Below are 20741 nucleotides of genomic sequence, written 5' to 3'. Positions count from 1 at the left end.
CAATCCAAGCCAAAAAATGCTCAATTGCTTGTATATTATTTGGTCGGTGGAAAGCTGTTGGTTTTCTATGGAGTTCAAGGCCTATTGCAATTCTAAAATATTGTAAAGATTTTAGTTTTTTTAAATAAATGAAGGCACCACTGGGATTCGAACCCAGGATCTCCTGTTTACTAGACAGGCACTTTAACCAACTAAGCCATGGCGCCAAAGTTAGTGAGGGTGTTACCTTAATTCCTCAAAGAGAGCTGTTCATGCTCACTCTACCCTGGAAGTGGGTCCCTCTCTGTAGCACTCCTTCCCAATGTTTGTTCCTTTCTTTTTTCTCTCTCTCCTATAGTTTTTTTGTGTCTGGAGTTTTTCTTTGTGTGCAGTAGGGTCAAGTGTGCGGGCTGTCAACTAAAGGTCCTGTCAAACCCCATTGAGACATACTGTATGTAATTTTGTGCTATATAAGATTTAAATGTTGCTTTTGTTTTGGTTATCACAGAATAAGTTTCACGTTGTTTCTTTGAAAGATTCAGCAATTTTAAGAAAACTTACTCAAAATGAAGGCAGCACTAAAATTCAAACCCAGTATCTCCTGTTTACTAGACAGGCACCTTAACCAACTAAGCCAGGGCACCAAAAAGGCGGTAATAGTTATATACAAATAGAGCTGGTTATAACAGCATTAGCTTCAAATCCCAGCGGATTATTTGAAATAATCAGCAATTTTAAGAAAAGTTACTCCAAATGAAAGCACCGCTGGGATTCGAACCCAGGATCTCCTGTTTACTAGACAGGCACTTTAACCAACTAACCCATGGCGCCAAAGTGAGTGGAAGGGTTTCCACGATTAAGAGATTTTAGAAAAAATTGTCCAAACGCAAGCACCACCGGGGTTCGAACCAAAGCTCTCTTGTTTACTAGACAGGCACTTTAACCAACTAAGCCATAGCACCAAAAGCACTGTAAACACTATATACATAGAGCGCTGTATTTGCTTTTAACAATATTGGCTTCACAAGGTCTTACTTGAAAGATTCAGTAATTTTAAGAAAAGTTACTCCAAATGAAGGCACCGCTGGGATTCGAACCCAGGATCTCCGGTTTACTAGACAGGCACTTTAACCAACTAAGCCACGGCGCCAAAGACAGTGGAAATGTTTTCTTATTTCATCATGGAGAGCTTTGCATGCTCACTCTACCCTGGAAGGGGGTCCCTTTTTAAACAACTAAGGTACAGTACTGAAACAACTGCAAGATTTATCTTTCTTTTCTTGCTTATAACAGTATTAGCTTCACAAGGTCATGTTTGAAAGGTTCAGCAATTTAAAAAAAAATTTGTCTAAACGCAGGCACCACTGGGATTCCAACCCAGGATCTTGTGTTTAATACACTGGTGCTTTAACTAAACAATCCAAGCCAAAAAATGCTCAATTGCTTGTATATTATTTGGTCGGTGGAAAGCTGTTGGTTTTCTATGGAGTTCAAGGCCTATTGCAATTCTAAAATATTGTAAAGATTTTAGTTTTTTTAAATAAATGAAGGCACCACTGGGATTCGAACCCAGGATCTCCTGTTTACTAGACAGGCACTTTAACCAACTAAGCCATGGCGCCAAAGTTAGTGAGGGTGTTACCTTAATTCCTCAAAGAGAGCTGTTCATGCTCACTCTACCCTGGAAGTGGGTCCCTCTCTGTAGCACTCCTTCCCAATGTTTGTTCCTTTCTTTTTTCTCTCTCTCCTATAGTTTTTTTGTGTCTGGAGTTTTTCTTTGTGTGCAGTAGGGTCAAGTGTGCGGGCTGTCAACTAAAGGTCCTGTCAAACCCCATTGAGACATACTGTATGTAATTTTGTGCTATATAAGATTTAAATGTTGCTTTTGTTTTGGTTATCACAGAATAAGTTTCACGTTGTTTCTTTGAAAGATTCAGCAATTTTAAGAAAACTTACTCAAAATGAAGGCAGCACTAAAATTCAAACCCAGTATCTCCTGTTTACTAGACAGGCACCTTAACCAACTAAGCCAGGGCACCAAAAAGGCGGTAATAGTTATATACAAATAGAGCTGGTTATAACAGCATTAGCTTCAAATCCCAGCGGATTATTTGAAATAATCAGCAATTTTAAGAAAAGTTACTCCAAATGAAAGCACCGCTGGGATTCGAACCCAGGATCTCCTGTTTACTAGACAGGCACTTTAACCAACTAACCCATGGCGCCAAAGTGAGTGGAAGGGTTTCCACGATTAAGAGATTTTAGAAAAAATTGTCCAAACGCAAGCACCACCGGGGTTCGAACCAAAGCTCTCTTGTTTACTAGACAGGCACTTTAACCAACTAAGCCATAGCACCAAAAGCACTGTAAACACTATATACATAGAGCGCTGTATTTGCTTTTAACAATATTGGCTTCACAAGGTCTTACTTGAAAGATTCAGTAATTTTAAGAAAAGTTACTCCAAATGAAGGCACCGCTGGGATTCGAACCCAGGATCTCCTGTTTACTAGACAGGCACTTTAACCATCTAAGCCATGCCGCCAAAGACAGTGGAAATGTTTTCTTATTTCATCATGGAGAGCTTTGCATGCTCACTCTACCCTGGAAGGGGGTCCCTTTTTAAACAACTAAGGTACAGTACTGAAACAACTGCAAGATTTATCTTTCTTTTCTTGCTTATAACAGTATTAGCTTCACAAGGTCATGTTTGAAAGGTTCAGCAATTTAAAAAAAAATTTGTCCAAACGCAGGCACCACTGGGATTCCAACCCAGGATCTTGTGTTTAATACACTGGTGCTTTAACTAAACAATCCAAGCCAAAAAATGCTCAATTGCTTGTATATTATTTGGTCGGTGGAAAGCTGTTGGTTTTCTATGGAGTTCAAGGCCTATTGCAATTCTAAAATATTGTAAAGATTTTAGTTTTTTTAAATAAATGAAGGCACCACTGGGATTCGAACCCAGGATCTCCTGTTTACTAGACAGGCACTTTAACCAACTAAGCCATGGCGCCAAAGTTAGTGAGGGTGTTACCTTAATTCCTCAAAGAGAGCTGTTCATGCTCACTCTACCCTGGAAGTGGGTCCCTCTCTGTAGCACTCCTTCCCAATGTTTGTTCCTTTCTTTTTTCTCTCTCTCCTATAGTTTTTTTTGTGTCTGGAGTTTTTCTTTGTGTGCAGTAGGGTCAAGTGTGCGGGCTGTCAACTAAAGGTCCTGTCAAACCCCATTGAGACATACTGTATGTAATTTTGTGCTATGTAATAAGTAAATGTTGCTTTTGTTTTGGTTATCACAGAATAAGGTTTACATTGTTTCTTTGAAAGATTCAGCAATTTTAAGAAAACTTACTCAAAATAAAGGCAGCACTAAAATTCTAACCCAGTATCTCCTGTTTACTAGACAGGCACCTTAACCAACTAAGCCACGGCACCAAAAAGGCGGTAATAGTTATATACATAGAGAGCTGGTTATAACAGCATTAGCTTCAAAAGGTCTTATTTGAAATAATCAGCAATTTTAAGGAAAATTACTCCAAATGAAGGCGCCACTGGGATTCAAACCGAGGACCTCCTTTTTACTAGACAGGCACTTTAACCAACTAAGCCACGGCGCCAAAGTCAGTGGAAGAGTTTCCACGATTAAGAAATTTCAGAAAATATTGTCCAAACGAAAGCACCGCCGGGGCTCGAACCAAAGATCTCCTGTTTACTAGACAGGCACTTTAACCAACTAAGCCATAGCACCAAAAGCACTGTAAACACTATATACATAGAGTACTGTATTTGCTTTTAACAACATTGGCTTCACAAGGTCTTACTTGAAAGATTCAGTAATTTTAAGAAAAGTTACTCCAAATTGAGGCACCGCTGGGATTCGAACCCAGGATCTCCTGTTTACTAGACAGGCACTTTAACCAACTAAGCCACGGCGCCAAAGACAGTGGAAATGTTTTCTTATTTCATCATGGAGAGCTTTGCATGCTCACTCTACCCTGGAAGGGGGTCCCTTTTTAAACAACTAAGGTACAGTACTGAAACAACTGCAAGATTTATCTTTCTTTTCTTTTCTTGCTTATAACAGTATTAGCTTCACAAGGTCATATTTGAAAGGTTCAACAATTTTAAGAAAAGTTTGTCCAAACGCAGGCACCACTGGGATTCCAACCAGTGTTCCTGTGTTTAATACACTGGTGCTTTAACCAAACAATCCAAGCCAAAAAATGCTCATTTGCTTGTATATTATTTGGTCGGTGGAAAGCTGTTGGTTTTCTATGGAGTTCAAGGCCTATTGCAATTCTAACATATTGTATAGAATATATATTTAAAAAAAAAAAATGAAGGCACCACTGGGATTCGAACCCAGGATCTTCTGTTTACTAGACAGGCACTTTAACCAAGTAAGCCATGGCGCCAAAGTTAGTGAAGGTGTTACCATAATTCCTCAAAGAGAGCTGTGCATGCTCACTCTACCCTGGAAGTGGGTCCCTCTCTGTAGCACTCCTTCCCAATGTTTGTTCCTTTCTTTTTTCTCTCTCTCCTATAGTTTTTTTGTGTTTACATTGTTTCTTTGAAAGATTCAGCAATTTCAAGAAAACTTACTCAAAATGAAGGCAGCACTAAAATTCGAAACCCAGTATCTCCTGTTTACTAGACAGGCACTTTAACCAACTAAGCCACGGCGCCAAAGTCAGTGGAAGGGTTAAGAAATTTTAGAAAAAATTGTCCAAACGCAAGCACCACCGGGGTTCGAACCAAAGCTCTCTTGTTTACTAGACAGGCACTTTAACCAACTAAGCCATAGCACCAAAAGCACTGTAAACACTATATACATAGAGCGCTGTATTTGCTTTTAACAATATTGGCTTCACAAGGTCTTACTTGAAAGATTCAGTAATTTTAAGAAAAGTTACTCCAAATGAAGGCACCGCTGGGATTCGAACCCAGGATCTCCTGTTTACTAGACAGGCACTTTAACCAACTAAGCCACGGCGCCAAAGACAGTGGAAATGTTTTCTTATTTCATCATGGAGAGCTTTGCATGCTCACTCTACCCTGGAAGGGGGTCCCTTTTTAAACAACTAAGGTACAGTACTGAAACAACTGCAAGATTTATCTTTCTTTTCTTGCTTATAACAGTATTAGCTTCACAAGGTCATGTTTGAAAGGTTCAGCAATTTTAAGAAAAATTTGTCCAAACGCAGGCACCACTGGGATTCCAACCCAGGATCTTATGTTTAATACACTGGTGCTTTAACCAAACAATCCAAGCCAAAAAATGCTCAATTGCTTGTATATTATTTGGTCGGTGGAAAGCTGTTGGTTTTCTATGGAGTTCAAGGCCTATTGCAATTCTAACATATTGTATAGAATTTTTTTTTTTTAAATAAATGAAGGCACCACTGGGATTCGAACCCAGGACCTCCTGTTTACTAGACAGGCACTTTAACCAACTAAGCCATAGCACCAAAAGCACTGTAAACACTATATACATAGAGCGCTGTATTTGCTTTTAACAACATTGGCTTCACAAGGTCTTACTTGAAAGATTCAGTAATTTTAAGAAAAGTTACTCCAAATTAAGGCACCGCTGGGATTCGAACCCAGGATCTCCTGTTTACTAGACAGGCACCTTAACCAACTAAGCCAGGGCACCAAAAAGGCGGTAATAGTTATATACATATAGAGCTGGTTATAACAGCATTAGCTTCAAAAGGTCTTATTTGAAATAATCAGCAATTTTAAGAAAAGTTACTCCAAATGAAGGCACCGCTGGGATTCGAACCCAGGATCTCCTGTTTACTAGACAGGCACTTTAACCAACTAAGCCACGGCGCCAAAGTCAGTGGAATGGTTTCCACGATTAAGAAATTTTAGAAAAAATTGTCCAAACGCAAGCACCACCGGGGTTCGAACCAAAGCTCTCTTGTTTACTAGACAGGCACTTTAACCAACTAAGCCATAGCACCAAAAGCACTGTAAACACTATATACATAGAGCGCTGTATTTGCTTTTAACAATATTGGCTTCACAAGGTCTTACTTGAAAGATTCAGTAATTTTAAGAAAAGTTACTCCAAATGAAGGCACCGCTGGGATTCGAACCCAGGATCTCCAGTTTACTAGACAGGCACTTTAACCAACTAAGCCACGGCACCAAAGACAGTAGAGTTGTTTTCTTATTTCATCTTGGAGACCTTTGCATGCTCACTCTACCCTGGAAGGGGGTCCCTTTTTAAACAACTAAGGTACAGTACTGAAACAACTGCAAGATTTATCTTTCTTTTCTTTTCTTGCTTTTAACAGTATTAGCTTCACAAGGTCATATTTGAAAGGTTCAGCAATTTAAAAAAAAATTTGTCCAAACACAGGCACCACTGGGATTCCAACCCAGGATCTTGTGTTTAATACACTGGTGCTTTAACTAAACAATCCAAGCCAAAAAATGCTCAATTGCTTGTATATTATTTGGTCGGTGGAAAGCTGTTGGTTTTCTATGGAGTTCAAGGCCTATTGCAATTCTAACATATTGTATAGAATTTTTTTTTTTTAAATAAATGAAGGCACCACTGGGATTCGAACCCAGGACCTCCTGTTTACTAGACAGGCACTTTAACCAACTAAGCCACGGCGCCAAAGTGAGTGGAAGAGTTTCCACGATTAAGAAATTTCAGAAAAAATTGTCCAAACAAAAGCACCAATGGGGCTCGAACCAAAGATCTCCTGTTTACTAGACAGGCACTTTAACCAACTAAGCCATAGCACCAAAAGCACTGTAAACACTATATACATAGAGTGCTGTATTTGCTTTTAACAACATTGGCTTCACAAGGTCTTACTTGAAAGATTCAGTAATTTTAAGAAAAGTTACTCCAAATGAAGGCACCGCTGGGATTCGAACCCAGGATCTCACGTTTACTAGACAGGCACCTTAACCAACTAAGCCAGGGCACCAAAAAGGCGGTAATAGTTATATACATATAGAGCTGGTTATAACAGCATTAGCTTCAAATCCCAGCGAATTATTTGAAATAATCAGCAATTTTAAGAAAAGTTACTCCAAATGAAAGCACCGCTGGGATTCGAACCCAGGATCTCCTGTTTACTAGACAGGCACTTTAACCAACTAACCCACGGCGCCAAAGTCAGTGGATGGGTTTCCACGATTAAGAAATTTTAGAAAAAATTGTCCAAACGCAAGCACCACCGGGGTTCGAACCAAAGCTCTCTTGTTTACTAGACAGGCACTTTAACCAACTAAGCCATAGCACCAAAAGCACTGTAAACACTATATACATAGAGCGCTGTATTTGCTTTTAACAATATTGGCTTCACAAGGTCTTACTTGAAAGATTCAGTAATTTTAAGAAAAGTTACTCCAAATGAAGGCACCGCTGGGATTCGAACCCAGGATCTCCTGTTTACTAGACAGGCACTTTAACCAACTAAGCCACGGCACCAAAGACAGTGGAAATGTTTTCTTATTTCCTCATGGAGAGCTTTGCATGCTCACTCTACCCTGGAAGGGGGTCCTTTTTTAAACAACTAAGGTACAGTACTGAAACAACTGCAAGATTTATCTTTCTTTTCTTTTTTCTTGCTTATAACAGTATTAGCTTCACAAGGTCATATTTGAAAGGTTCAGCAATTTTAAGAAAAATTTGTCCAAACGCAGGCACCACTGGGATTCCAACCCAGGATCTTATGTTTAATACACTGGTGCTTTAACCAAACAATCCAAGCCAAAAAATGCTCAATTGCTTGTATATTATTTGGTCGGTGGAAAGCTGTTGGTTTTCTATGGAGTTCAAGGCCTATTGCAATTCTAACATATTGTATAGAATTTTTTTTTTTTAAATAAATGAAGGCACCACTGGGATTTGAACCCAGGATCTCCTGTTTACTAGACAGGCACTTTAACCAACTAAGCCATGGCGCCAAATTTAGTAAAGGTGTTACCTTAATTCCTCAAAGAGAGCTGTGCATGCTCACTCTACCCTGGAAGTGGGTCCCTCTCTGTAGCACTCCTTCCCAATGTTTGTTCCTTTCTTTTTTCTCTCTCTCCTATAGTTTTTTTGTGTCTGGAGTTTTTCTTTGTGTGCAGTAGGGTCAAGTGTGCGGGCTGTCAACTAAAGGTCCTGTCAAACCCCATTGAGACATACTGTATGTAATTTTGTGCTATGTAATAAGTAAATGTTGCTTTTGTTTTGGTTATAATAGTATAAGGTTCACATTGTTTCTTTGAAAGATTCAGCAATTTCAAGAAAACTTACTCAAAATGAAGGCAGCACTAAAATTCAAACCCAGTATCTCCTGTTTACTAGACAGGCACCTTAACCAACTAAGCCAGGGCACCAAAAAGGCGGTAATAGTTATATACATATAGAGCTGGTTATAACAGCATTAGCTTCAAATCCCAGCGGATTATTTGAAATAATCAGCAATTCTAAGAAAAGTTACTCCAAATGAAAGCACCGCTGGGATTCGAACCCAGGATCTCCTGTTTACTAGACAGGCACTTTAACCAACTAACCCACGGCGCCAAAGTCAGTGGAAGGGTTTCCACGATTAAGAAATTTTAGAAAAAATTGTCCAAACGCAAGCACCACCGGGGTTCGAACCAAAGCTCTCTTGTTTACTAGACAGGCACTTTAACCAACTAAGCCATAGCACCAAAAGCACTGTAAACACTATATACATAGAGCGCTGTATTTGCTTTTAACAATATTGGCTTCACAAGGTCTTACTTGAAAGATTCAGTAATTTTAAGAAAAGTTACTCCAAATGAAGGCACCGCTGGGATTCGAACCCAGGATCTCCTGTTTACTAGACAGGCACTTTAACCAACTAAGCCACGGCGCCAAAGACAGTGGAAATGTTTTCTTATTTCATCATGGAGAGCTTTGCATGCTCACTCTACCCTGGAAGGGGGTCCCTTTTTAAACAACTAAGGTACAGTACTGAAACAACTGCAAGATTTATCTTTCTTTTCTTGCTTATAACAGTATTAGCTTCACAAGGTCATGTTTGAAAGGTTCAGCAATTTTAAGAAAAATTTGTCCAAACGCAGGCACCACTGGGATTCCAACCCAGGATCTTGTGTTTAATACACTGGTGCTTTAACTAAACAATCCAAGCCAAAAAATGCTCAATTGCTTGTATATTATTTGGTCGGTGGAAAGCTGTTGGTTTTCTATGGAGTTCAAGGCCTATTGCAATTCTAAAATATTGTAAAGATTTTAGTTTATTTAAATAAATGAAGGCACCACTGGGATTCGAAGCCAGGATCTCCTGTTTACTAGACAGGCACTTTAACCAACTAAGCCATGGCGCCAAAGTTAGTGAAGGTGTTACCTTAATTCCTCAAAGAGAGCGGTTCATGCTCACTCTACCCTGGAAGTGGGTCCCTCTCTGTAGCACTCCTTCCCAATGTTTGTTCCTTTCTTTTTTCTCTCTCTCCTATAGTTTTTTTTGTGTCTGGAGTTTTTCTTTGTGTGCAGTAGGGTCAAGTGTGCGGGCTGTCAACTAAAGGTCCTGTCAAACCCCATTGAGACATACTGTATGTAATTTTGTGCTATGTAATAAGTAAATGTTGCTTTTGTTTTGGTTATCACAGAATAAGGTTTACATTGTTTCTTTGAAAGATTCAGCAATTTTAAGAAAACTTACTCAAAATAAAGGAAGCACTAAAATTCTAACCCAGTATCTCCTGTTTACTAGACAGGCACCTTAACCAACTAAGCCACGGCACCAAAAAGGCGGTAATAGTTATATACATAGAGAGCTGGTTATAACAGCATTAGCTTCAAAAGGTCTTATTTGAAATAATCAGCAATTTTAAGAAAAGTTACTCCAAATGAAAGCACCGCTGGGATTCAAACCCAGGATCTCCTGTTTACTAGACAGGCACTTTAACCAACTAACCCACAGCGCCAAAGTCAGTGGAAGGGTTTCCACGATTAAGAAATTTTAGAAAAAATTGTCCAAACGCAAGCACCACCGGGGTTCGAACCAAAGCTCTCTTGTTTACTAGACAGGCACTTTAACCAACTAAGCCATAGCACCAAAAGCACTGTAAACACTATATACATAGAGCGCTGTATTTGCTTTTAACAATATTGGCTTCACAAGGTCTTACTTGAAAGATTCAGTAATTTTAAGAAAAGTTACTCCAAATGAAGGCACCGCTGGGATTCGAACCCAGGATCTCCTGTTTACTAGACAGGAACTTTAACCAACTAAGCCACGGCGCCAAAGACAGTGGAAATGTTTTCTTATTTCCTCATGGAGAGCTTTGCATGCTCACTCTACCCTGGAAGGGGGTCCCTTTTTAAACAACTAAGGTACAGTACTGAAACAACTGCAAGATTTATCTTTCTTTTCTTTTCTTGCTTATAACAGTATTAGCTTCACAAGGTCATATTTGAAAGGTTCAGCAATTTTAAGAAATATTTGTCCAAACGCAGGCACCACTGGGATTCCAACCCAGGATCTTGTGTTTAATACACTGGTGCTTTAACTAAACAATCCAAGCCAAAAAATGCTCAATTGCTTGTATATTATTTGGTCGGTGGAAAGCTGTTGGTTTTCTATGGAGTTGAAGGCCTATTGCAATTCTAACATATTGTATAGAATTTTTTTTTTTTTAAATAAATGAAGGCACCACTGGGTTTTGAACCCAGGATCTCCTGTTTACTAGACAGGCACTTTAACCAACTAAGCCATGGCGCCAAAGTTAGTGAAGGTGCTACCTTAATTCCTCAAAAAGAGCTGTGCATGCTCACTCTACCCTGGAAGTGGGTCCCTCTCTGTAGCACTCCTTCCCAATGTTTGTTCCTTTCTTTTTTCTCTCTCTCCTATAGTTTTTTGTGTCTGGAGTTTTTCTTTGTGTGCAGTAGGGTCAAGTGTGCGGGCTGTCAACTAAAGGTCCTGTCAAACCCCATTGAGACATACTGTATGTAATTTTGTGCTATGTAATAAGTAAATGTTGCTTTTGTTTTGGTTATAATAGTATAAGGTTCACATTGTTTCTTTGAAAGATTCAGCAATTTCAAGAAAACTTACTCAAAATGAAGGCAGCACTAAAATTCAAACCCAGTATCTCCTGTTTACTAGACAGGCACCTTAACCAACTAAGCCAGGGCACCAAAAAGGCGGTAATAGTTACCCTCAAAATGAAGGCAGCACTAAAATTCAAACCCAGTATCTCCTGTTTACTAGACAGGCACCTTAACCAACTAAGCCAGGGCACCAAAAAGGCGGTAATAGTTATATACATATAGAGCTGGTTATAACAGCATTAGCTTCAAATCCCAGCGGATTATTTGAAATAATCAGCAATTTTAAGAAAAGTTACTCCAAATGAAAGCACCGCTGGGATTCGAACCCAGGATCTCCTGTTTACTAGACAGGCACTTTAACCAACTAACCCACGGCGCCAAAGTCAGTGGAAGGGTTTCCACGATTAAGAAATTTTAGAAAAAATTGTCCAAACGCAAGCACCACCGGGGTTCGAACCAAAGCTCTCTTGTTTACTAGACAGGCACTTTAACCAACTAAGCCATAGCACCAAAAGCACTGTAAACACTATATACATAGAGCGCTGTATTTGCTTTTAACAATATTGGCTTCACAAGGTCTTACTTGAAAGATTCAGTAATTTTAAGAGAAGTTACTCCAAATGAAGGCACCGCTGGGATTCGAACCCAGGATCTCCTGTTTACTAGACAGGCACTTTAACCAACTAAGCCACGGCGCCAAAGACAGTGGAAATGTTTTCTTATTTCATCATGGAGAGCTTTGCATGCTCACTCTACCCTGGAAGGGGGTCCCTTTTTAAACAACTAAGGTACAGTACTGAAACAACTGCAAGATTTATCTTTCTTTTCTTGCTTATAACAGTATTAGCTTCACAAGGTCATATTTGAAAGGTTCAGAAATTTTAAGAAATATTTGTCCAAACGCAGGCACCACTGGGATTCCAACCCAGGATCTTATGTTTAATACACTGGTGCTTTAACCAAACAATCCAAGCCAAAAAATGCTCAATTGCTTGTATATTATTTGGTCGGTGGAAAGCTGTTGGTTTTCTATGGAGTTCAAGGCCTATTGCAATTCTAACATATTGTATAGAATTTTTTTTTTTTAAATAAACGAAGGCACCACTGGGATTCGAACCCAGGATCTCCTGTTTACTAGACAGGCATTTTAACCAACTAAGCCATGGCGCCAAAGTTAGTGAAGGTGTTACCTTAATTCCTCAAAGAGAGCTGTGCATGCTCACTCTACCCTGGAAGTGGGTCCCTCTCTGTAGCACTCCTTCCCAATGTTTGTTCCTTTCTTTTTTCTCTCTCTCCTATAGTTTTTTTGTGTCTGGAGTTTTTCTTTGTGTGCAGTAGGGTCAAGTGTGCGGGCTGTCAACTAAAGGTCCAGTCAAACCCCATTGAGACATACTGTATGTAGTTTTGTGCTATGTAATAAGTAAATGTTGCTTTTGTTTTGGTTATAATAGTATAAGGTTCACATTGTTTCTTTGAAAGATTCAGCAATTTCAAGAAAACTTACTCAAAATGAAGGCAGCACTAAAATTCAAACCCAGTATCTCCTGTTTACTAGACAGGCACCTTAACCAACTAAGCCAGGGCACCAAAAAGGCGGTAATAGTTATATACATATAGAGCTGGTTATAACAGCATTAGCTTCAAATCCCAGCGGATTATTTGAAATAATCAGCAATTTTAAGAAAAGTTACTCCAAATGAAAGCACCGCTGGGATTCGAACCCAGGATCTCCTGTTTACTAGACAGGCACTTTAACCAACTAACCCACGGCGCCAAAGTCAGTGGAAGGGTTTCCACGATTAAGAAATTTTAGAAAAAATTGTCAAAACGCAAGCACCACCGGGGTTCGAACCAAAGCTCTCTTGTTTACTAGACAGGCACTTTAACCAACTAAGCCATAGCACCAAAAGCACTGTAAACACTATATACATAGAGCGCTGTATTTGCTTTTAACAATATTGGCTTCACAAGGTCTTACTTGAAAGATTCAGTAATTTTAAGAAAAGTTACTCCAAATGAAGGCACCGCTGGGATTCGAACCCAGGATCTCCTGTTTACTAGACAGGCACTTTAACCAACTAAGCCACGGCGCCAAAGACAGTGGAAATGTTTTCTTATTTCATCATGGAGAGCTTTGCATGCTCACTCTACCCTGGAAGGGGGTCCCTTTTTAAACAACTAAGGTACAGTACTGAAACAACTGCAAGATTTATCTTTCTTTTCTTGCTTATAACAGTATTAGCTTCACAAGGTCATATTTGAAAGGTTCAGAAATTTTAAGAAATATTTGTCCAAACGCAGGCACCACTGGGATTCCAACCCAGGATCTTATGTTTAATACACTGGTGCTTTAACCAAACAATCCAAGCCAAAAAATGCTCAATTGCTTGTATATTATTTGGTCGGTGGAAAGCTGTTGGTTTTCTATGGAGTTCAAGGCCTATTGCAATTCTAACATATTGTTTAGAATTTTTTTTTTTTAAATAAATGAAGGCACCACTGGGATTCGAACCCAGGATCTCCTGTTTACTAGACAGGCACTTTAACCAACTAACCCACGGCGCCAAAGTCAGTGGAAGGGTTTCCACGATTAAGAAACTTTAGAAAAAATTGTCCAAACGCAAGCACCACCGAGGTTCGAACCAAAGCTCTCTTGTTTACTAGACAGGCACTTTAACCAACTAAGCCATAGCACCAAAAGCACTGTAAACACTATATACATAGAGCGCTGTATTTGCTTTTAACAATATTGGCTTCACAAGGTCTTACTTGAAAGATTCAGTAATTTTAAGAAGAGTTACTCCAAATGAAGGCACCGCTGGGATTCGAACCCAGGATCTCCTGTTTACTAGACAGGCACTTTAACCAACTAAGCCACGGCGCCAAAGAGAGTGGAAATGTTTTCTTATTTCATCATGGAGAGCTTTGCATGCTCACTCTACCCTGGAAGGGGGTCCCTTTTTAAACAACTAAGGTACAGTACTGAAACAACTGCAAGATTTATCTTTCTTTTCTTGCTTATAACAGTATTAGCTTCACAGGGTCATATTTGAAAGGTTCAGCAATTTTAAGAAAAATTTGTCCAAACGCAGGCACCACTGGGATTCCAACCCAGGATCTTATGTTTAATACACTGGTGCTTTAACCAAACAATCCAAGCCAAAAAATGCTCAATTGCTTGTATATTATTTGGTCGGTGGAAAGCTGTTGGTTTTCTATGGAGTTCAAGGCCTATTGCAATTCTAACATATTGTATAGAATTTTTTTTTTTTTAAATAAATGATGGCACCACTGGGATTCGAACCCAGGATCTCCTGTTTACTAGACAGGCACTTTAACCAACTAAGCCATGGCGCCAAAGTTAGTGAAGGTGTTACCTTAATTCCTCAAAGAGAGCTGTGCATGCTCACTCTACCCTGGAAGTGGGTCCCTCTCTGTAGCACTCCTTCCCAATGTTTGTTCCTTTCTTTTTTCTCTCTCTCCTATAGTTTTTTTGTGTCTGGAGTTTTTCTTTGTGTGCAGTAGGGTCAAGTGTGCGGGCTGTCAACTAAAGGTCCTGTCAGACCCCATTGAGACATACTGTATGTAGTTTTGTGCTATGTAATAAGTAAATGTTGCTTTTGTTTTGGTTATAATAGTATAAGGTTCACATTGTTTCTTTGAAAGATTCAGCAATTTCAAGAAAACTTACTCAAAATGAAGGCAGCACTAAAATTCAAACCCAGTATCTCCTGTTTACTAGACAGGCACCTTAACCAACTAAGCCAGGGCACCAAAAAGGCGGTAATAGTTATATACATGTAGAGCTGGTTATAACAGCATTAGCTTCAAATCCCAGCGGATTATTTGAAATAATCAGCAATTTTAAGAAAAGTTACTCCAAATGAAAGCACCGCTGGGATTCGAACCCAGGATCTCCTGTTTACTAGACAGGCACTTTAACCAACTAACCCACGGCGCCAAAGTCAGTGGAAGGGTTTCCACGATTAAGAAATTTTAGAAAAAATTGTCCAAACGCAAGCACCACCGGGGTTCGAACCAAAGCTCTCTTGTTTACTAGACAGGCACTTTAACCAACTAAGCCATAGCACCAAAAGCACTGTAAACACTATATACATAGAGCGCTGTATTTGCTTTTAACAATATTGGCTTCACAAGGTCTTACTTGAAAGATTCAGTCATTTTAAGAAAAGTTACTCCAAATGAAGGCACCGCTGGGATTTGAACCCAGGATCTCCTGTTTACTAGACAGGCACTTTAACCAACTAAGCCACGGCGCCAAAGAGAGTGGAAATGTTTTCTTATTTCATCATGGAGAGCTTTGCATGCTCACTCTACCCTGGAAGGGGGTCCCTTTTTAAACAACTAAGGTACAGTACTGAAACAACTGCAAGATTTATCTTTCTTTTCTTTTCTTGCTTATAACAGTATTAGCTTCACAAGGTCATATTTGAAAGGTTCAGCAATTTTAAGAAAAATTTGTCCAAACGCAGGCACCACTGGGATTCCAACCCAGGATCTTGTGTTTAATACACTGGTGCTTTCTCTCTCTCTCCTATAGTTTTTTTTGTGTCTGGAGTTTTTCTTTGTGTGCAGTAGGGTCAAGTGTGCGGGCTGTCAACTAAAGGTCCTGTCAAACCCCATTGAGACATACTGTATGTAATTTTGTGCTATGTAATAAGTAAATGTTGCTTTAGTTTTGGTTATCACAGAATAAGGTTTACATTGTTTCTTTGAAAGATTCAGCAATTTTAAGAAAACTTACTCAAAATAAAGGCAGCACTAAAATTCAAACCCAGTATCTCCTGTTTACTAGACAGGCACCTTAACCAACTAAGCCAGGGCACCAAAAAGGCGGTAATAGTTATATACATAGAGAGCTGGTTATAACAGCATTAGCTTCAAAAGGTCTTATTTGAAATAATCAGCAATTTTAAGAAAAATTACTCCAAATGAAGGCGCCACTGGGATTCAAACCGAGGACCTCCTGTTTACTAGACAGGCACTTTAACCAACTAAGCCACGGCGCCAAAGTCAGTGGAAGAGTTTCCACGATTAAGAAATTTCAGAAAATATTGTCCAAACGAAAGCACCGCCGGGGCTCGAACCAAAGATCTCCTGTTTACTAGACAGGCACTCTAACCAACTAAGCCATAGCACCAAAAGCACTGTAAACACTATATACATAGAGCACTGTATTTGCTTTTAACAATATTGGCTTCACAAGGTCTTACTTGAAAGATTCAGTAATTTTAAGAAAAGTTACTCCAAATGAAGGCGCCGCTGGGATTCGAACCCAGGATCTCCTGTTTACTAGACAGGCACTTTAACCAACTAAGCCACGGCGCCAAAGACAGTGGAGTTGTTTTCTTATTTCATCTTGGAGACCTTTGCATGCTCACTCTACCCTGGAAGGGGGTCCCTTTTTAAACAACTAAGGTACAGTACTGAAACAACTGCAAGATTTATCTTTCTTTTCTTTTCTTGCTTATAACAGTATTAGCTTCACAAGGTCATATTTGAAAGGTTCAGCAATTTTAAGAAAAATTTGTCCAAACGCAGGCACCACTGGGATTCCAACCCAGGATCTTGTGTTTAATACACTGGTGCTTTAACTAAACAATCCAAGCCAAAAAATGCTCAATTGCTTGTATATTATTTGGTCGGTGGAAAGCTGTTGGTTTTCTATGGAGTTCAAGGCCTATTGCAATTCTAACATATTGTATAGAATTTTTTTTTTTTAAATAAATGAAGGCACCACTGGGATTCGAACCCAGGATCTCCTGTTTACTAGACAGGCACTTTAACCAACTAAGCCACGGCGCCAAAGTCAGTGGAAGTGTTTCCACGATTAAGAAATTTCAGAAAAAATTGTCCAAACGAAAGCACCGCCGGGGCTCGAACCAAAGATCTCCTGTTTACTAGACAGGCACTTTAACCAACTAAGCCATAGCACCAAAAGCACTGTAAACACTATATACATAGAGTGCTGTATTTGCTTTTAACAACATTGGCTTCACAAGGTCTTACTTGAAAGATTCAGTAATTTTAAGAAAAGTTACTCCAAATGAAGGCACCGCTGGGATTCGAACCCAGGACCTCCTGTTTACTAGACAGGCACCTTAACCAACTAAGCCAGGGCACCAAAAAGGCGGTAATAGTTATATGCATATAGAGCTGGTTATAACAGCATTAGCTTCAAAAGGTCTTATTTGAAATAATCAGAAATTTTAAGAAAAGTTACTCCAAATGAAGGCACCGCTGGGATTCGAACCCAGGATCTCCTGTTTACTAGACAGGCACTTTAACCAACTAAGCCACGGCGCCAAAGACAGTGGAAAAGTTTTCTTATTTCATCATGGAGAGCTTTGCATGCTCACTCTACCCTGGAAGGGGGTCCCTTTTAAACAACTAAGGTACAGTACTGAAACAACTGCAAGATTTATCTTTCTTTTCTTTTCTTGCTTATAACAGTATTAGCTTCACAAGGTCATATTTGAAAGGTTCAACAATTTTAAGAAAAGTTTGTCCAAACGCAGGCACCACTGGGATTCCAACCAGTGTTCTTGTGTTTAATACACTGGTGCTTTAACCAAACAATCCAAGCCAAAAAATGCTCATTTCCTTGTATATTATTTGGTCGGTGGAAAGCTGTTGGTTTTCTATGGAGTTCAAGGCCTATTGCAATTCTAACATATTGTATAGAATATATATATTTTTTTAAAAAATGAAGGCACCACTGTGATTCGAACCCAGGATCTTCTATTTACTAGACAGGCACTTTAACCAAGTAAGCTATGGCGCCAAAGTTAGTGAAGGTGTTACCATAATTCCTCAAAGAGAGCTGTTCATGCTCACTCTACCCTGGAAGTGGGTCCCTCTCTGTAGCACTCCTTCCCAATGTTTGTTCCTTTCTTTTTTCTCTCTCTCCTATAGTTTTTTTGTGTCTGGAGTTTTTCTTTGTGTGCAGTAGGGTCAAGTGTGCGGGCTGTCAACTAAAGGTCCTGTCAAACCCCATTGAGACATACTGTATGTAATTTTGTGCTATATAAGATTTAAATGTTGCTTTTGTTTTGGTTATCACAGAATAAGTTTCACGTTGTTTCTTTGAAAGATTCAGCAATTTTAAGAAAACTTACTCAAAATGAAGGCAGCAATAAAATTCAAACCCAGTATCTCCTGTTTACTAGACAGGCACCTTAACCAACTAAGCCAGGGCACCAAAAAGGCGGTAATAGTTATATACAAATAGAGCTGGTTATAACAGCATTAGCTTCAAATCCCAGCGGATTATTTGAAATAATCAGCAATTTTAAGAAAAGTTACTCCAAATGAAAGCACCGCTGGGATTCGAACCCAGGATTTCCTGTTTACTAGACAGGCACTTTAACCAACTAACCCATGGCGCCAAAGTGAGTGGAAGGGTTTCCACGATTAAGAGATTTTAGAAAAAATTGTCCAAACGCAAGCACCACCGGGGTTCGAACCAAAGCTCTCTTGTTTACTAGACAGGCACTTTAACCAACTAAGCCATAGCACCAAAAGCACTGTAAACACTACATACATAGAGCGCTGTATTTGCTTTTAACAATATTGGCTTCACAAGGTCTTACTTGAAAGATTCAGTAATTTTAAGAAAAGTTACTCCAAATGAAGGCACCGCTGGGATTCGAACCCAGGATCTCCTGTTTACTAGACAGGCACTTTAACCAACTAAGCCACGGCGCCAAAGACAGTGGAAATGTTTTCTTATTTCATCATGGAGAGCTTTGCATGCTCACTCTACCCTGGAAGGGGGTCCCTTTTTAAACAACTAAGGTACAGTACTGAAACAACTGCAAGATTTATCTTTCTTTTCTTGCTTATAACAGTATTAGCTTCACAAGGTCATGTTTGAAAGGTTCAGCAATTTAAAAAAAAATTTGTCCAAACGCAGGCACCACTGGGATTCCAACCCAGGATCTTGTGTTTAATACACTGGTGCTTTAACTAAACAATCCAAGCCAAAAAATGCTCAATTGCTTGTATATTATTTGGTCGGTGGAAAGCTGTTGGTTTTCTATGGAGTTCAAGGCCTATTGCAATTCTAAAATATTGTAAAGATTTTAGTTTTTTAAATAAATGAAGGCACCACTGGGATTCGAACCCAGGATCTCCTGTTTACTAGACAGGCACTTTAACCAACTAAGCCATGGCGCCAAAGTTAGTGAGGGTGTTACCTTAATTCCTCAAAGAGAGCTGTTCATGCTCACTCTACCCTGGAAGTGGGTCCCTCTCTGTAGCACTCCTTCCCAATGTTTGTTCCTTTCTTTTTTCTCTCTCTCCTATAGTTTTTTTTGTGTCTGGAGTTTTTCTTTGTGTGCAGTAGGGTCAAGTGTGCGGGCTGTCAACTAAAGGTCCTGTCAAACCCCATTGAGACATACTGTATGTAATTTTGTGCTATGTAATAAGTAAATGTTGCTTTTGTTTGGTTATCACAGAATAAGGTTTACATTGTTTCTTTGAAAGATTCAGCAATTTTAAGAAAACTTACTCAAAATAAAGGCAGCACTAAAATTCTAACCCAGTATCTCCTGTTTACTAGACAGGCACCTTAACCAACTAAGCCACGGCACCAAAAAGGCGGTAATAGTTATATACATAGAGAGCTGGTTATAACAGCATTAGCTTCAAAAGGTCTTATTTGAAATAATCAGCAATTTTAAGAAAAATTACTCCAAATGAAGGCGCCACTGGGATTCAAACCGAGGACCTCCTTTTTACTAGACAGGCACTTTAACCAACTAAGCCACGGCGCCAAAGTCAGTGGAAGAGTTTCCACGATTAAGAAATTTCAGAAAATATTGTCCAAACGAAAGCACCGCCGGGGCTCGAACCAAAGATCTCCTTTTTACTAGACAGGCACTTTAACCAACTAAGCCATAGCACCAAAAGCACTGTAAACACTATATACATAGAGTGCTGTATTTGCTTTTAACAACATTGGCTTCACAAGGTCTTACTTGAAAGCTTCAGTAATTTTAAGAAAAGTTACTCCAAATTGAGGCACCGCTGGGATTCGAACCCAGGATCTCCTGTTTACTAGACAGGCACTTTAACCAACTAAGCCACGGCGCCAAAGACAGTGGAAATGTTTTCTTATTTCATCATGGAGAGCTTTGCATGCTCACTCTACCCTGGAAGGGGGTCCCTTTTTAAACAACTAAGGTACAGTACTGAAACAACTGCAAGATTTATCTTTCTTTTCTTTTCTTGCTTATAACAGTATTAGCTTCACAAGGTCATATTTGAAAGGTTCAACAATTTTAAGAAAAGTTTGTCCAAACGCAGGCACCACTGGGATTCCAACCAGTGTTCCTGTGTTTAATACACTGGTGCTTTAACCAAACAATCCAAGCCAAAAAATGCTCATTTGCTTGTATATTATTTGGTCGGTGGAAAGCTGTTGGTTTTCTATGGAGTTCAAGGCCTATTGCAATTCTAACATATTGTATAGAATATATATTTAAAAAAAAAAAAATGAAGGCACCACTGGGATTCAAACCCAGGATCTTCTGTTTACTAGACAGGCACTTTAACCAAGTAAGCCATGGCGCCAAAGTTAGTGAAGGTGTTACCATAATTCCTCAAAGAGAGCTGTGCATGCTCACACTACCCTGGAAGTGGGTCCCTCTCTGTAGCACTCCTTCCCAATGTTTGTTCC

General features: G+C 39.4%; 12 non-coding genes across 12 annotated transcripts; all 12 read right to left on the bottom strand.

Moving 5' to 3' along the window:
• Positions 1–3841: 3841 nt before the first annotated feature.
• trnat-agu (transfer RNA threonine (anticodon AGU)) lies at positions 3842–3915 on the bottom strand. Its single transcript has one exon. It is a non-coding gene; the product is annotated as a tRNA-Thr (tRNA).
• Positions 3916–4901: 986 nt separating this feature from the next.
• trnat-agu (transfer RNA threonine (anticodon AGU)) lies at positions 4902–4975 on the bottom strand. The gene has a single exon. It is a non-coding gene; the product is annotated as a tRNA-Thr (tRNA).
• Positions 4976–5743: 768 nt separating this feature from the next.
• trnat-agu (transfer RNA threonine (anticodon AGU)) lies at positions 5744–5817 on the bottom strand. The gene has a single exon. It is a non-coding gene; the product is annotated as a tRNA-Thr (tRNA).
• A 2949-nt stretch (positions 5818–8766) lies between these two features.
• On the bottom strand, positions 8767–8840 carry trnat-agu (transfer RNA threonine (anticodon AGU)). Its single transcript has one exon. It is a non-coding gene; the product is annotated as a tRNA-Thr (tRNA).
• Positions 8841–11662: 2822 nt separating this feature from the next.
• On the bottom strand, positions 11663–11736 carry trnat-agu (transfer RNA threonine (anticodon AGU)). The gene has a single exon. It is a non-coding gene; the product is annotated as a tRNA-Thr (tRNA).
• A 1321-nt stretch (positions 11737–13057) lies between these two features.
• On the bottom strand, positions 13058–13131 carry trnat-agu (transfer RNA threonine (anticodon AGU)). Its single transcript has one exon. It is a non-coding gene; the product is annotated as a tRNA-Thr (tRNA).
• A 717-nt stretch (positions 13132–13848) lies between these two features.
• trnat-agu (transfer RNA threonine (anticodon AGU)) lies at positions 13849–13922 on the bottom strand. Its single transcript has one exon. It is a non-coding gene; the product is annotated as a tRNA-Thr (tRNA).
• Positions 13923–14321: 399 nt separating this feature from the next.
• Positions 14322–14395, bottom strand: trnat-agu (transfer RNA threonine (anticodon AGU)). Its single transcript has one exon. It is a non-coding gene; the product is annotated as a tRNA-Thr (tRNA).
• Positions 14396–16313: 1918 nt separating this feature from the next.
• trnat-agu (transfer RNA threonine (anticodon AGU)) lies at positions 16314–16387 on the bottom strand. Its single transcript has one exon. It is a non-coding gene; the product is annotated as a tRNA-Thr (tRNA).
• Positions 16388–17291: 904 nt separating this feature from the next.
• On the bottom strand, positions 17292–17365 carry trnat-agu (transfer RNA threonine (anticodon AGU)). The gene has a single exon. It is a non-coding gene; the product is annotated as a tRNA-Thr (tRNA).
• Positions 17366–18692: 1327 nt separating this feature from the next.
• On the bottom strand, positions 18693–18766 carry trnat-agu (transfer RNA threonine (anticodon AGU)). Its single transcript has one exon. It is a non-coding gene; the product is annotated as a tRNA-Thr (tRNA).
• A 1315-nt stretch (positions 18767–20081) lies between these two features.
• On the bottom strand, positions 20082–20155 carry trnat-agu (transfer RNA threonine (anticodon AGU)). The gene has a single exon. It is a non-coding gene; the product is annotated as a tRNA-Thr (tRNA).
• Between the last annotated feature and the right edge of the window lie 586 nt (positions 20156–20741).

The sequence above is a fragment of the Denticeps clupeoides genome, chromosome 1, assembly GCF_900700375.1.
Source record: "Denticeps clupeoides chromosome 1, fDenClu1.1, whole genome shotgun sequence".
In the NCBI taxonomy this organism is placed as follows: Eukaryota; Metazoa; Chordata; class Actinopteri; order Clupeiformes; family Denticipitidae; genus Denticeps; species Denticeps clupeoides.
This window is presented reverse-complemented; position numbering and strand designations above follow the sequence as displayed.